General features: G+C 39.6%; 1 protein-coding gene and 1 long non-coding RNA gene across 6 annotated transcripts in view; one reads left to right on the forward strand and one right to left on the reverse strand.

Moving 5' to 3' along the window:
* Nucleotides 1-9,150: 9,150 nt before the first annotated feature.
* On the reverse strand, nucleotides 9,151-16,908 carry LOC135365615 (uncharacterized). Its single transcript, XR_010413758.1, has 3 exons — nucleotides 12,121-16,908; nucleotides 10,817-11,134; nucleotides 9,151-9,280 (listed from the first exon to the last, which is right to left on the reverse strand). It is a non-coding gene; the product is annotated as an uncharacterized LOC135365615 (long non-coding RNA).
* The window catches only part of RNF146 (ring finger protein 146), a 34,405-nt gene continuing 33,691 nt past the window's right edge, over nucleotides 16,567-17,280 (forward strand). For 2 of the 5 annotated variants that reach the window (XM_045865508.3, XM_064598089.1), the window contains exon 1: nucleotides 16,596-16,671. The gene's annotated coding sequence lies outside the window, so the exon portion shown is untranslated. Of the gene's footprint in view, nucleotides 16,672-17,091; nucleotides 17,111-17,280 lie in introns of those variants that run through there. The other 3 variants (XM_045865506.3, XM_045865507.3, XM_054505554.2) reach the window with 3 other exon arrangements.

Below are 17,280 nucleotides of genomic sequence, written 5' to 3' on the forward strand. Positions count from 1 at the left end.
CACAAGTAAAACCTCAGTAAATTTTTTAAAAGATACAGAAGAAAAAAATAACAATGCTACAAATTAAACTAAGAAAATTATATTTAAGACACATACCTCTCCTAAAAAAAAATTCTTCACAGAGAAATCAAGTCTTAAGCACTTTTATAAAATTAAGTACAAAATAATGACAAGAAAATGAGGAGTGAATCCAAGAGGTTAGAACAAAAAATAAGAAAGATGTAGAAGAAAAGAATCAATAAAGCTAGAAGTTGGAATTTTAATCTCAGTAAAAAGAAATTACCGTTAGAAGGGAAAAGTAGAAGAGCGTGAACAAATAGCAAGCTGAGATGGCTTCCCTCTGACCATAATGAAAATTCTGGATGAAATATTTTCTAAATGGTGTAATGCAACTCTTAGCTTGAAAGAAAAACAAGAGGAGCCATAAACATAGAAATAAAGCAATTAATAGAGAGGGAAGGTGAAGCTGATGTCCCGGCCTATAGAGTATTCAGTCAGATATATATATGCAGGTGCTCGGGCTCTAAGGCAAGCCGGAAGATTGAAGTGTGGCAAAGTATTTACATAATGGAAAATTTTAACACACTTCTCTCAGAAACTGGTAGTTAAGCCATAGTAACTGATAGTTAATATTAAAAAAATTTTTTTAAAGATATGAACAACAAAATTAATAATTTAGAGAACAATTAGGGAATGCACATTCTTTTCAAGCTCAAATGAGATATTTTCAAAGGCTGATCAGGTTCTGGACCACAAAGTATTCTCAGTAAATGCAAATCAATTAACATATACCATTTTCCATAACTACTCTGCTACCAGAATGAAATCAGAAACCAATAATTTACAGCCTAAAAAAGTAAATAAGTCAAAGTTATTGTAACAAATATCTGGTAAGTCACAAGTCAAGTAAGAAAGCACAATAGACAGTGCTTATTATTTTTTTTAATTTTATTTCATTATGTTATGTTAATCACCATACATTACATCATTAGTTTCTGATGTAGTGTTCCATGATTCATTGTTTGCGTATAACACCCAGTGCTCCATTCAATACGCGTCCTCTTTAATACCCATCACCAGGCTAACCCCTCCCCTCCCCGCCAGAACCCTCAGTTTTTTTCTCAGAGTCCATAGTCTCTCATGGTTTGTCCATAGTCTCTCATGGTTTGTCTCCCCCTCCGATTTACCCCCCTTCATTTTTCCCTTCCTACTATCTTCTTATTTTTTTTAACATATAATGTATGATTTGTTTCAGAGGTACAGGTCTGTGATTCAACAGTCTTACACAATTCACAGCGCTCACCATAACACATACCCTCCCCAATGTCTATCACCCAGCCACCCCATCTCTCCCAGCCCCCACCACTCCAGCAAACCTCAGTTTGTTTTCTGATATTAAGAATTCCTTGTATCAGTGAGATCATATGACACATGTCTTTCTCTGATTGACTTATTTCGTTTAGCATAATACCCTCTAATTCCATCCACATCGTTTCATTTTTTTTGATGGCTGCATAATATTCCTGTGTGTGTGTATGTGTGTGTGTGTATACCACATCTTCTTTATCCATTCATCTGTTGATGGACATCTTGGCTCTTTCCATAGTTTGGTTATTTGGTTATTGTGGACATTGCTGCTATAAACATTGGGGTGCACATACACCTTCAGATCACTACATTTGTATCTTTGGGGTAAATACCCAGTAGTATAATTGCTGGGTCATACGGTAGCTCTATTTTCAACTTTTTGAGGAACCTCCATACTGTTTTCCAGAGTTTATTAAACATTAAGTTGCGAATTATAACTAAAGCCCAATATAGTAAAGCTGTGCAATGTATAGTCTTAAAATGCATTTATTACAAAACAAGAAAAACTAAGAATTAATGAGCTATTCAACCAAGAACTTAGAAAAATAACAACAGGAAGCCACCTGGGTGGCTCAGTGGGTTAAGAATCTGCCTTCAGCTCAGGTCATGATCTCAGGGCCTGTGGTAGGTTGGTGTTGGGTTCCCTGCTCAGCGGGGAGTCTGCTTCTCCTTCTACCCCTCCCTGCTGCTCGTAAATCAAAAAGATATTTTGAAAAATATGTAACAAGACAGATGGGAGAGACAGGAAGATAGAGAAAGAGGCAGAGGAGGATGTGGAGAGAAAGAGTGTTGTGTAAAACCAGCTCTCTCTGGTGTGGGGGTATGCCTCAATTTGTGAGATTTCTGACTTCCATAGTGTAAATATTGCCACTATTGCTGATTTTAATCTACCAACATGATGTCACCGTACGCAGATTGGGAAGAGATGCACAGATTTGGCTCTGGGCAGCCAGTCTAAGCCAGCTCTAGCACACCACTGGAGAGAAGTCACAAACAAATAATATCAGGACTGAAAAAGAGTACATAATGCAGTAAAAATTTAAAACATTGTAAGAGAATATCTTGAATAATTCTGTGAACATAAGGGAAAACTTGGGAAAAACAGATAATTTCTTAGAGAACTATACCTTACTAAATAGACCCAAAAGCGAGCTATACTAGAACTAGTCTTCATACTTATTAAATTAGAATTTCTGGGTGTGAGGTCACGAACTCTGTATGGTGATGCACGCTGCAGTTTAAGAATGATTGCTTCAAGGAAAAGATCAATCTAAAGTCACACAAACTATTTTAGAGGCTAGAAAAAGAAGAAATTCCCCTATGAGGCTGATAAAGCCTTTCATCCAGAATCAGACATAAAGGGGTGCTTGGGTGGCTCAGTCGGTTAAGTGTCTGCCTTCGGCTCAGGTCATGATCCCAGGGTCCTGGGACTGAGTCCCGCATCGGGCTCCCTGCTCAGCGGGAAGCCTGCTTCTTCCTCTCCCTCTGCCTCTTCCCTCTGCTCATTCTCTCTCTCTCTCTCTCTCTCTCTCGCAAAAATAAATAAATAAATAATTTTTTAAAAAGAACCAGACATAAATACTATAAGAAAAATTATAGGCTGATATCACATGGGATATAAACCTTCTAGCTAAAGTGTTAACTAATAATGGAATCCACCAATGCTTGTGTGTATTTCTCTCTGTTGGCGTGGGCCATGACTAAGTTGGGAATATCCCAGGAACCAAAAGATGTTTTTATATCTGGAAATCAGTTACTATATTTGTCACAATAATAAATTAAAGGGGAAAAGCCCTATGATGATCTCTATAGGTAGAGAAACTATTTTTGGTAAATGTAAATATCCACTCATGATAATATTTTATTATTATTAACTCTTAGCCAACTAGAAATAGAAAACTTTTAACCTGATCAAAACTATCTTTAAAACCTTTAAAAACATAATATTTTGATAAGATTATAGATATATTCCTTTTAAATTAGGAACAAGACAGATACCTGCTATTACCACCCCTATTCAGCATTGTATTGGGGGGGTCCCATTCTGTGCAGGAAAAAATAAAAGAAATAAAAGGATATCAACCAGAAAGACAGAAATTTCATTCTTTCTCAGTGATATTATTGTGAATACAAAAATTCAAGACACTTTGTAGACAAATTAATAAAGTTCAAGAAGATTATTCAATATGAGATCGCTGTACAAACATCAACAGGACTGCTGCAATAACATTACATCTCATTCACAATAACTTTAAAATTTTTAAGTCACTTAGGAATAAATCTAACAAAATAAGCAAAATATACAACCTTAATCATTTAGTGATCTAAACACTAAAGAGATGGAGAGTTTAGAGTGTTTGTGAAAAGGATGACTCAATATTTTAAAGATGTTATTTCTTCCCAAATTAGGGTTGCCAGATTTAGCAAACACAAAATAGTGAATACTCAGTTAAACTTCAATTTCAAATAAATAATGAATAACTCTTTTATATAACTATCTCCCAAATATTGTATGGGACATACTTACATTAAAAAATTATTGCATGGATACATCTATCTATCATCTATCTATCTAGATATATACACACATAGATATAGTATTTATTTATTTATATTTATATAATTTGTTATTTATCTGAACTTCAAATTTAACTGGGCATCTTGTATTTTACTGGGCAACGCTATACTAAATTAATCTAGTGACCCAGTATTATCCAATATAGTCCCAACAGGATTTTTCATGGAATTTAGAAATAATCCTAAAATTCATATAGAAGAGTAAAGCATGTAATATATAAATATGAAAATGGCTTTTCCAAGAATAATGGGTAGTATAAAGAAAATCTACACTACTCCTGGGTCTCTCCTTTACTCTCACATGATACGACATTAACAACTCTCTAACACCAGCTATGGGGGGGGGGGGTCACACCAAGGAATTCTGTGACAGCAGCTGGGTGACCTGCAATTTAACTTAATTCTGACACTATCTCCTCGGAGAAAGCATCAGATCCCTCAGGTTAGGGCTGTCTCACAAGAGGGCCCCCAACCTCAGCTGTCAATAGCAAGCCCAGGTTGTTTCCTGTACTTCTGGCCAATCAGCTATGACTTAGAGGTTCCCATTTGTTAGAAGGTGGAAGAGAGACAGTAAAGTATCACCCACACTGAAAAGGCACTTTGAGACCAGAAATGAAGCTGGCCACTCCATACAGTTTACACAGAGTTTTATTCAGGAGAACTTACGGACAGGGAGCATTGGGCAGAGAATGATGCATGGCAGCTGCATAGTTATTCCTTGCAAAACCCGGACCTTAGTCCACAGATTTTATAGAGTGGGGGAATATGCAGAAGGGCATTGTGGTGAGATCAAAGGGTCTGCACGCACCTCAGAGGGTTGCAGGCACCTAACTGACAGCTACTCTTCAGTTAGATCTTGCGGCACCACCTGTGCGTCAGGAAGGGGAAAGACTATGTTATCTCTAACAGATTCACGGGAGGCCAAAACAACTCTCCCCCCATCCTGGCCTTGGTGGGCATTTCTAAGGTATGTATATTAATCTCCCAGGGGCCTGGAATGTGTAGCCCCAAGAGACATCACCGAGCAAACATGAACAAAATGGAGGGCCAAAGATGGAGTCGGTACTGTCAGCACTCCTAGAGCATTACACCCTCCTCAGGTTCAATTAATTTGCTAGGGCAGCTCACAAAACTCGGGAAAAGAGTTTACTTTCTGTTTACCAGTTTATTATAAAAGGATATGATAACGAATGCAAATGAGCTTCCAGATGGAAGAGATGCATAGGGAAAGTTATGTGGGAGGGGGCACAGAGATTCCATGCCCTCTCCAGGAGCACAACTTTCCCGACACTTCCACTTCTTCAACGGCCTGGAAGCTCCCTCTACCTGATACTCTTGGGATTCTTATGAAGGCTTCAGCATGTAGGCATGATCATAATTTACTCAATTCCAGCCCCCTCACCCCTTCCTGAAGGATAGGGGATGGGGCTGAAAGTTCCAAGCTTCTAATCATGTCTTAGTCTTTCTGGTGACCAGTCCCCATCCCAAAGCCCATGGAGATTCATCTCATAAAAGACACCGCTATCACCCAGGAAATTCCAAGGGATTTAGGAACTCTGTGTCAGAAATGGGGGTTAAACATCAAATATCAGAACAAAAGATGTTCCTAGTGTCCTTGTCACCTAGGAAATTATAAGGATTTTAGGAGCTTTGTACAGGAACCAGGGCCAGAGACCTATATATATATATTTTTTCTATTAATTCATGGGTAGGTTTTTGCCTTAGACCTGGATGATTAAAGAGACATTTTTAAGAAGTCTAATACAAAGCAAGGGAATGTCTTCCTCAAAGATAAATTCAATCTTTTTACTCCAGACTCAGAAACCTCAGCCCTGATTACACCTGCATTGGCCTATTCACTGCTGCCAGGTGGCAACAAGAGGGGGAAGGAGCACCTCCACATCACAGACATTGCTTTCATCTGTTTTCTTCTCTTCCCACCAGGGACTCAAAGAGTGTGTTTGATTTGTGGCAATAAAAAGCAAAAATGAAAGTATTAGAATTTGAAAATGAGTCATGACAGTCATTTGACCTCAATAACCGTATTCCAGGGATGATCTGATCTTATCCCCCCATCCTCCCCATCCTGCGAATAGATCCAGCATCTAGGAGAAAAGTAGACCAGATGGGAGGATGGTGTCAGTAAAATCAATTTGGAATTCTCCTCGTAGATAGATGTAACCAAGTAACAGGAAATTTGGAGAAAAGTCATTCTTTTTTTTTTTTTAAGATTTTATTTATTTATTTGAGAGAGAGAGAATGAGAGAGATCACATGAGAGTAGGGAGAGTCAGAGGGAGAAGTAGACTCCCCGCCGAGCAGGGAGCCCGATGTGGGACTTGATCCAGGGACTCCAGGATCATGACCTGAGCCGAAGGCAGTCGCTTAACCAACTGAGCCACCCAGGCACCCGAGAAAAGTCATTCTTATATAAAACTGCAATCATGAGTAGAACTTTTATCAGTTGGGATTCTTTAAGCACAAGAAACAAAAATCATCTCATCTTAACAAGCACAGAGGAATATGTTGGAGGATTGAAGAATATGGGACATCTTTACACAATCTCAGAGTCAGTCTTGGAAAAGTAAGGAGCCAAAGGTATCTATGGGGAAAATGGAAAGGAACAGGCAGTCACAGCCCAGTGGGATTGATCAGCTCCAACTGCTTTTTCCACCTTTCTCCACATTCCATGTGAGCTTTAAATTCCAAGGAGAGGAAAGCATCTGATTGGTATAGCTTGGGTCACATGTCCATCCCTTGGCCAAGGGAAATGGGGACATCTTGATTGATAGTTCCTTGTTGTATCCAATAGCGAAGAAGTAGTTTTCCCAACGATAGTTCAGGGCACCATTTCAAAAGAAGAGGAAATGGATTTTTGGCAGCCATAAACAACAGATGTCCACTGCATGATCAAATAACACAGATTTGGGGAAATGTACCAGTGTAAAATATTGACATTGTGATTATATGACATTATGACCTTGATGCAAGACTGTGATTTATATACATATAGAAAGATTTTCTCAAGATTAATCATTCTAGGAAGTGGTTAATACTAGAGTAGAAAATGAGTAGGGCTGGAGGCATTCTGCTGTCATCTAGATGTTATTCTAGAACTACTCCTGCTTGCAGTGGCTGCTGGCAGCTCAGCTCTGTGAGGTGCAACAGCGACAAGGAAGAAAGATAAGCTACTCTCTCAAGTTTCCATCTCTGTGATGGTAGTTGAGAATCCTCCCAGGTCAAGGAAGGTACCTCTTGGGTGAGTGGCAGATAACTGGTGCATGGCAAAAACAAAACAAAGCCAAAAATGCCCTCCCCATAACAAAACAAAACACTCTGGTTATTTGGACTGCATGAGAGTTTTCTTTGCCTACAGTTAGGATGGGGTTTCCCCAGTGGGGATCAGTAGAAGGTCTGTGGCCAGCAGAGAAACACTGGAGAGAATCGGCAGCAGCCTCATAACACAGAAGCAAGATGAGCATGCCAGAGAGAAAGACTCCACTTACTGCAGAGCAAGCACATATACCTGCACATCAAGGAAAATCCATGTGACCATTCTCCCATAACAAGGGAACGAATAAAAAGACAAAGAAGAAAACAGAAACATAGGTACATATATAATATATAAATGTGTACACATATGTGTATGTGTATATGTAATAAACATAATGTATATTTCACTTAGGAAATAATTGCTACTAATATTCCCAACAGTTTTTCATTCCCCATTTAATTTAAGGTCTTTTTGTTGTACAGAAGCTTGCCATTTTGAGGGCATCAAATACTGGTTTTTTTCTTTGTAATTTCTTCTATTTCTTTCATGCTTGGAAAGTACTCTCCTGCAAAAGACAATATTATGTCCATAATTCACTATAAAGGTGTTGGCATGGACAGTGCGCTATCAGGTAGGTGCTACTTGGCTTAGGCTACACATTATGTGCAGTCATTTGCTGTAATCAGGATTTCCCATCTAAAGGGTGATTAGCTAGCTTTCTGTCAGAAAGGCCACACTCCAAAGACTACATATAAGTGCTTCAGCTAGTTTCTCTCTGATCACCACCAGATATTTTGCTAATGAATATAGGAATGGTAGAAAAGGGTTTCTGTTGGTGAGATGGATTCTTATTGATGGAGTTAATGACATCAGATACAAATTTCAGAGACACTTTCTGTTCTTGTTTGAACAGTATACAAAAATCGAGGGAATCCTATATCCTGTTTGCTCAGGGATGGCACCAAGACTTGATCCTTAATGAGGTGTTTTGCCTACTACTACTAATTTGATAAATGGTTGCATGTGTGGAAGAATTTGGTCTGGGAATTACTTTCTTTATAACCTGATAGAGGTTGTGGGGAAGTAGTTAATTCTCAACCACCTCTAACCCTTGGAGACTACTATTAATTAACAAAAATAACTGAAGAGCTATACAAAATCAAATTGGCTTAGGCCAATTCATAAGAACCAGTTCAATATCCACCTGTGTTTTCTTCTAATTTATTTCATGTTTTATCTTTTAAATCTAACTCTTGGTCCATCTGGAGTTTTTAATTTCAAATGCCTACAGGAGTGGAGCCATTCATATAAATGCATGAGACAAGCTGACATTGAACAGGAGGTAGGAAGAACTGTGCCAATTTGCAGAACCCAGGGGGCCACCACTCCTCTGTTCATGCCAATTCTGGCCATCTGGGGATGACAGTCTAGTATTGCTATATTTTCTGATTTACTTTTTCTTCACAGTTTTTCTTAAACATTTATATTTTGTTGAAAATTTTTCTGATTTTTAGAATACCATGCAACAAACAGTTTATATTTGTGGCCCAGTTATGGTACAATGGTGACCAGTTTATAATATTTGCTTTATCATGTAAGAGGTGAATTAATATATTTTTTCCCTCCAAGTAGGCAATTTTCCCCCAAACTGTTGAAAACACAGCCTTTCTTTTTAAATTCATATTCTTCCTTTACCAAACACTGTATACTTGCATATTAGCAGCTATTATTTCCCCTATGTTTGGGTAAATTTGAGAATAACTTGTCCATCTCCAACAACATTCAGATTTTGACTTGGAATTTTAATTGCAAATTAAGTCCTTATTGCTTCAAATAATTTTTAAAACAAACAAATTTTATTTTATTTTTTTTTTAAAGATTTTATTTATTTATTTGACAGAGAGAGACACAGTGAGAGAGGGAATACAAGCAGGGGGAATGGGGGAGGGAGAAGCAGGCTTCCCGTGGAGCAGGGAGCCCGATGCGGGGCTCGATCCCAGGACCCTGGGATCATGACCTGAGCCGAAGGCAGATGCTTAACGACTGAGCCACCCAGGTGCCCCTAAAACAAACAAATTTTAAAACAACATTAATATTTAATACAATAAATATTTTAATATTTTAATAAAAATATTTAATTTTTTTGTATTTGTTTTGCTTCTAAATATTTGACTTAAGTTTTTTCTAGTTCTAAGAATTTTAAAATTTATTCTTTTAGGTGTTCTAAATATATAATTGAATAATTGGTCATCACTTTCTGGGCTAGCAAACATTTTAAGTAACATGGAGAGTTTTTATTTGTTGAAAGCTTGCAAGGGCTCAACAGTAAAACTGTCATGCCTTGGAACTATTTATTTTTTAAGATTTTATTTATTTTTTTGAGAGAGGGAGAGAGCATGGAGGGGGGGTAAGGGCAGAGGGAGAAAGAGAAGCAGACTCCCCAGTGAGCAGGGAGACCAACTCGGGGCTCAGTCCCAGGACCCTGGGATCATGACCTGAACTGAAGGCAGATGCTAAATCACTGAGCCACCCAGGCATCCCTGAAAGTGTTTTTTTTTTAAGTAATTCCATAATTATTGGATATATGTCTTATGATGCTAGTCATTTTTATTTTCCTAAAACATTATTTATTCACTTATCAGAAGTTTTCAATGGAGCTATTTTTGCTCTTTTAGTAATTCACTTTTGATTTTTATTCAGATAACTCATAATACTAAGTTTTCTGTAGAGAATAAACAACATTTATTGATACCAACTATGTGCCTCTGTTCTATGAGCTTCGGGCAGTAAAGACATTCAAGGCCCCTCTTTTCAAGCAACTTACATTCTCAGAAGCAAAGACAGATAATAAACCATGAAATAATTCTTTACAATATCAAGTAATGAAAAATACTCTGGTGAGATTAAGAGTGTGATATGAGGGGCGCCTGGGTGGCTCAGTCAGTTAAGTGGCCACTCTTGGTTTCGGCTCAGGTCAGGATCTCAGCATCATGAGATCGAGCCCCGTCTTGGGCTCTGTGCTCCATGCACGGGGAGTAGGCTTGGGGTTCTCTCTCTCCTTCTACTTCTGCCTCTTCCTACACTCTCTCTCTCTCCCCCTCTCTCTCAAATAAATAAATAAATAAATCTTTTCTTTTCTTTTTTCTTTTTAAAGATTTTATTTATTTGACACAGAGAGGGAGAGAGCCAGAGAGCACAAGGTGGTGCAGGGGGAATGGCGGAGAAGGAGAAACAGGCTCCCCGCTGAGCTGGGAGCCCAACGGGGGGCTGGATCCCAGGACCCTGGTCATGACCTGAGCTGAAGGCAGACACTTAACCGACTGAGTCACCCAGGCGCCCCTAAATAATTTTTTTTTTTTTAAAGTATGATGTGATAGGAAGTGACTGCCTGAGGGATGTGGAGGAATTATGGGTAGTCAGAAAACAAAAACAAAACCAAAAATAAACCACCTCTCTGAGGAGTTGATATTTAAGCTGAGACATCATTGACAAGAAGGAACCACCACAGATCCAGAGAGATTTATCTTAGTCCACTGGGGCTACTGTAACAAAATACCACAGACTAGTAGCTTATTAACAACAGAAATTTAATACTCACAGTTCTGAGGGCTCTAAAGTGAAATCAGGGTGCCAGCATGGTTGGGTGAGCTCTCTTCGAAGTTGCAGACCTCTCCTTGCATCCTCACAAGCAGAAGGGCTGGGGAGTTCTGTGGGGCATCTTTTACCAGAGCACTAATCCCATTAAGGAGGGCTTTACCCTCATGACTCCATCTTCTCCCAAAGTCCCCATCTACTAATACCTTCACCTTTGGGAATTTAGGATTTCAACTTAAATCTTGCAGGGACACAAACATTCAGACCATAACAGGATTCCACGTAGAATGCACAGTTAGTCCAAAGTGTACGAAAAATTTCTCTGTGTACAAAGAAGGTTAATATGTTCCAGGTTACTCATGTGACTTGGAATTTTCAAATTTATTAGTACAGTGTTATTTAGTAATGCTATCTTCCTCCATATCTATGGCTGTTTTTCTTTCTCATTCTTAATAATATGTATTCGCAGTTTATATCTTTTTACTTTTATTTTTAAATCAAACAAAACTTTTGGATTATCAACTCTACCTTGATTTTTATATTTAGGATTTTATTCCTCTGTTCTTGTGTCTTTTTAAAAAAATTCTTGTTTTTAATCTTTATTTTTAGTAATAGAAAATTGTAAGACTATGAAATTTTTTCTGGTAAGTTTTGCCATGTTCAAAAAAATGCTGACACATTGTGCTCTTGTTTTTCTTATTTTAAGATTGTCTCAAATTATATTGATTTTATTGCTGGCCCAAGATTTAGAGACTTTAAACTTTGAAATGATAGGCAATTTTCCCCCATTTAATGCTTTATTAATATCCAGTTTAACTACATTGTTATCAGAAAATATGACCTGAGAAGTTTATTGAAATATTCTTTGTAGTCTAAGTACATGAGTTTCTCTTCTTCCTTTTTGTTTCATAATTATTACACAGGTATTGAATATAAGGTATATTCTTCTCTTGTGGATATAAAATTTATTGTATATCTATTGATCAACCTTAAAATATCATGCAATTTCTCCTTGTCATTATCTTTTCAAAAAAGCTATGTACTCTATCAAAAGTTGAAAGTTGTTACCGGTTGTACAAAACAGATGTGTTTTTTTTGTTTTTGTTTTTTTCAGTTTGCCTATTTCTAATGGCTTAGTAGGAATGAGAGAGCGTGGGAGCCAGAGATACAAGTTTGTAGCTAGAGTATGGGACTCTTTATTGCCAGGTCTAGGAACTGTATCATGTATCAGGATGTTTCTTGTTGCAAATACTACCCAGAAAGTGAACTCAAGCTGACTAAAACAATATAGGGGCTATATGAGCTTACATAATTGAGAATTTCAGAGAAAAGGCAGCCCTGAAGTGTGCTTCCATAAGGCTTCTGGCATTCTCTCAGTCCAGTTGTTCTGTCCCTGTCAGTTTCATCTTCAGGCTGGTTTTCCTCATGGTAACAATACGAAGGAGGCAGCCCAAGGTGTAACCTCTGCACTTGATGCCATCCAGAGGAGGAGAGGGTCTGCGTCCCATAGCTCTCTGCAAAAGTCCCAGAATTTCAGGATAGCACTGTCTTGGGTCTAATGCCCACATCTTATAGTCATTAGCCTGGGTTGGTATATACTCACTGACTTAGTCCAGTTTCATGCTCCATTTATCAGAATGGTGTAGTGTTTCTCAGCATCTCGTGGACCCCTTATGGAAGGTCCATAGGACGAGGAAGAACAAAAGGGAAAACTCAATACTAGTTCTAGTAGCAGCAAATACCTTCTCTGTTGATGCCTAGTCTCACACTGGCACGTCTCTATTCTGCTTGATATCTAAGGGAGCTGGAGAGTCATTTTCCAGAACCCGCTGACTGTTGGTTTCCTGTGTAGTTCTACCAATGGAAAACACTCATATGCAAATAGGAGGTGGAAGGGGGAAGTTGATTCTTTTCTTGGTCCTGGCTCTGGTAGTGGCAGGGGTAGGTAAATCCTAATTGCCATAAATTCCTGGATCCCTGCAGCCTCGGTGAGCTTATGAGCTCCTGGCTTACTATTGCAGCCGTTCAACCAGCAGCTTAAGGGACACATGAGTGGTCCTGAGAACACCAGAAAGCCCTCTGCTCCTTTGACCTCAGGAGAGCTTAGTGACTTTCTAGTTCCTGATTTCACGGAATCCTCATCTTCCTTCCTTGGCTCCTCCATTTTTTCAAAACTTGCAACCAATTCACTGCATTAAGTTCCCTCTGTTTGAAATATCTAAGGTGGTTTCTATGTTCCAAATAGGACCCTGACTGATACACTGCTATGCAAAGTATTTCAAGTTTTTAGGTTATAATTTTATTAAGCTGATAACTGATATGCATATAATTTCACAAATAAACAAAAGCCCAAATATGCATGATTATAAGTCCATTTAACATTGATTCCCTAAACCCTAGCCATTTTGAGGAAAATGTGATATTGCAAAACATATTTGCTGCCTGTATGAATGTAAACTACTTCCTTTTATGTAATATGGTGCAAGTTTCAGTTTTATTAAAATAATAATCAAGCTTTAAAACAACAAATGATTCTGTCAAAAAATAAAACAGAGCACTTATCTTTCAATACCATACTCAATGAGTGGTCATGTCATCCAACAAAACAAGCAGGGATTTGGGAGATAATAGCTAATATTGTCAATATAAGACATCTAAAAATCAATACATACATCATGTGTTCATACAACAGTTAGGAAAGGCATGCTTGACTTTACAGTCAAACTGTAAAATTTTGACCCAGTGACTGTTTTGTGTTGCATTATTTCCCAGGAATACAATTGTCAGAATTTGGTTGTTACTTCTGGGGCTGCAGTAGGAACATTAAGAACTAGTCAAAGAGAGAGCACTGATTATCACATTAGGTAAAGGAAAAACACAAGTAAAACTGTCTACTATACTATTACTTACAAGGGAATTCTACTGGGAAAGTATATTTTATTTGATTACTGTAAGTAGAATGACATCAAATGTTAGGACAGAGACCAAGCTATGTATTAGCTCTTGGAACAAAATCTTCAATTGAGATGGAAAAGTTTGCATTTCAAAACTTCCCCTTGGCTTTATTTGTATTCATCTGCTAGCTATAATGACAGGTGCATTTCTGAATCTGGTTTCTCCTGTTTCCAGACATATGAGAAAGTTGTGTCCACACAACTGATAACACTTATCAGATGATTGCGGGCATGCAGGAAGAAACCTAGCTTAGAGTGGGTACATGAAATTGGCTAAGGCCAGTGTTCTCAAACTTTTTGGTCTTAGGATCCCTTTATACTCTTTAAAATTATAGAAGACTCAAAATTAACTGCTGTTTATATATGTTCATCAGAAAGTAAAACTGAGCACTATTTAAAATATTTATTCATTTAAAAATAACCCCACGGGCGCCTGGGTAGCTCAGTCGTTAAGCGTCTGCCTTCAGCTCAGGTCATGATCCCAGGGTCCTAGGATCAAGGGCCACATCAGGCTCCCTGCTCAGCGGGAAGCCTGCTTCTCCCTCTCCTACTCCCCCTGCTCGTGTTCCCTCTCTCGCTGTGTCTCTGTCAAATAAATAAAATCTTAAAAAAAAAATAAAATAAAAATAACCCCATTGGGGTGCCTGGGTGGCTCAGTTGATTAAGCATCTGACTCTTGATTTCAGCTCAGGGCATGCTCTTAGGGTCCTGAGATTGAGCCCTGCATTGGGCTCTGCACTCAGCGGAGAGTCTGCTTCTCTCCCTTACCTTCCACCCCTCCCCCACTCATGCTCCCTCTCTCTAAAATAAAAAAAAAAAAAACTAAAAAAAATAATAACTCCATTAAGTATAAACACAGTACCTGTTTAAAGACTTTTGTTTTTACTTTGTTTTAGGAGGCCATGAGAGACTCTGAACAGAGAGAGGAGTGGTATGATCTGACTTTCTTTTAGTAAGTTTACTTTGTCCTCTGTGTTGAGAATAGACTCAAAGGAAAGCAAGAACAGAAGCAAGAAAACCAGTCCCTGGGCTACTGCAATAATCCAAACAAGAGATGATGTAGGTTGTGTAGAAGTGGTAAGTAGCCATTTTCTGAATGTGTTTTGAAGGAAAAATCAACAGATTATTTGCAAAGTGGATAAGGGACATAAGAGAAAGAGGAATTAAAGATGGATTTGGATATGGAAAGATGGAGCTTTTCACTGATAAAAGATTATAGGTGTGGCTGAGAGACAATTTGAAGCCTGAAAGGGCATTGTAGTGAGATTCTTGTTAATTCTTTTCTTCTGTGTAGACGGATAGAGTATCAATTATATTTATTTGCAGAAACTGTTCTAAATATACACATAGAGCAATGCAAGACTCGTGAATAACTTTTTCTAAACTAAAAGCATTTATGGATCAATAAACATGCTTGTGTTCTGACCCCATTCTATCTTGAACAACAAAGTCTTTAAGTGAGTCATTTAACCTTGTTATATCTATTTCTTACTTGATAAAATAAGCATTGAATTAGGTGAACTCCTACAGTCCCTGCCTAGATTCAAATCCTAGCTGTGTCTGTTTTTGTAAAATGGGAATAACAATAGTACCTACCTTAGAGTTTATTGTGAGCTAATATGTGTAAAGCACTTAGAATGATGGCATTCAGTTAGTTAATATTAATATTATATCTTAAAGCTGGCATCTTCAAGTATATATCAAATTTTTAGTATTATTTGTTCATGGGGTGTGTAGGATAGAGGGGTAAGACTGGATGGCTAAGGAGAACATAAAGACAGGATTAAGCTTAAAGCTGGAGAACATACTCTTCAACATTATTACACTTAGAGAAGTTGTAAAAAAATCTTGTTTTGCTTACATTAAGCATCATTGAGCTAGATGGCACTCTTCAAGAGCTAGTTATATATTGATATATATAAGAACCTTGAAATATATTGATTTCAGAAGAATAAAAGAAAATGTAAACATGTCTATATATATGGACACTAAAAATTTCCAGCCTTAAGTGAACAGCTTATGACATTTCAAAATGCAACAGTACTGAAAGTAAGATACTGCCATGGAATGTTGGAATATATACTCTTTTAAAGACAAAACGCATGCTATTCCACCCTCCTCATTTTACTATAAATTGAGAAAATATAGTCAGTTCCAAGAAAGACAATGTATATGCTAAAATGTAATGGAGGATACTGCCAAGGTTTTGGCGTTTAAACCACACGAATGCAACAAGATAAGCCATTCCTTTAGTTTTAGATTCTTCTGCTGATTGATCTCTTCTTCAGCTTCCTATGCTCTAGTCTAAGAAAAATGGGTCCAAAAGGAAATTAAGATCTATTTTTTTCCGATTAAATTGCTCAACCCTTCGGACGGTGAATAAACTAGATAGAACTCTCAAAGGACCCCTTTGTTGTGGTTGTTAAGAGAACAAGCAGTACTCTGCCAAGGCCTCTGCACCCCAAAATCCAGCTAGGCGCCCAAAGGCTTCTCTTGAGTCTCGAAGCGGGGCTTCTGAGCAGCACCACCTGCTGGTTCTACACGCGTCTTACTTCCTTTGCCCCAAATCTCTCTCTAGTGGACCTGCACTCTTTCAATCTTCGGCACCTAATTACAAGTAAAGCATAATACAAAGCAGTTAGAACGATCCAGGGAGAAACTGCAGGTCTCCAAAGGCAGGAAAAAGTAAGTACCCAACCGCTCGCCTGAGGACTGGGTCGCGAGGAAACAGAGCGGAGGGGCTGGCGCGAGAGCCCCAGTACAAGGCTCTACTTCCGCCCCGCGCGGCCCCGCCCCCCCGCGACGCGACGGGCGGTCATGTGACCGCCGCGCGCGTTCCCGGCCGCTGCGGGCTCTCAGGCCGAAGAGGAAAGGCTGCGAGACGGCCGCGGCTGTGGCTAGAGAGGTGGGAGTCGGGGTGAGGTTTTCGCGGGGAAGGGTCAGAGGCAGCCACTGCGACATCCTAACCCAGGGAAAGGCGTGATGGCTCGCGGTGTCACCTCCAGCCGCGACGCGCTTCGGGTGGGCCCTGCGCTCCGGGCCTGAGAGGGGCGGCGGCGGGGTCAGGGGCCGGTACGTAGGTGGACGCCCTTGGGCTGGCGCGGCCGCGGCTCTCTGCGCCCAGGCGGGATAGGGCAGTTCAGCCCTTCCCTCCGCCCCCACCTTGGCTGTTGTCGCAGGCAAGAAGACTGTGATGGGCGCTGCGTTGTCCGCGGCCGCCGCAGCCCCTGCCCTGGGCGACGGCCCGGAGCTGGTCACGGTCGGGGTGCGAGAGGCGGAGCAGCGGCCATTACTGCGCAGCCTCTTCCGCCGGGGTCCTCGTCTCTGCCTTTGGTGGCAACCAGGTCCCTCTCCTCTCCCCTTGTCGGTGGGGTCAGGCCTCTACTCGGGGAACTTCCGGCCTCAAGATTTAGGGGCGGCTATGGTTTGAAGGGTATCCTGTCCCTGTCTTCCCGTGTGGAGGCCTCTGCCCGGGCCTTGGGTCAGATCGCAGCCAGGGCGTACAGTCCCTTCA

Source organism: Mirounga angustirostris, unplaced genomic scaffold (assembly GCF_029215605.1).
Source record: "Mirounga angustirostris isolate CCGP_5_RB_7025 unplaced genomic scaffold, mMirAng1.0.hap1 SCAF_8, whole genome shotgun sequence".
Taxonomy (NCBI): Eukaryota; Metazoa; Chordata; class Mammalia; order Carnivora; family Phocidae; genus Mirounga; species Mirounga angustirostris.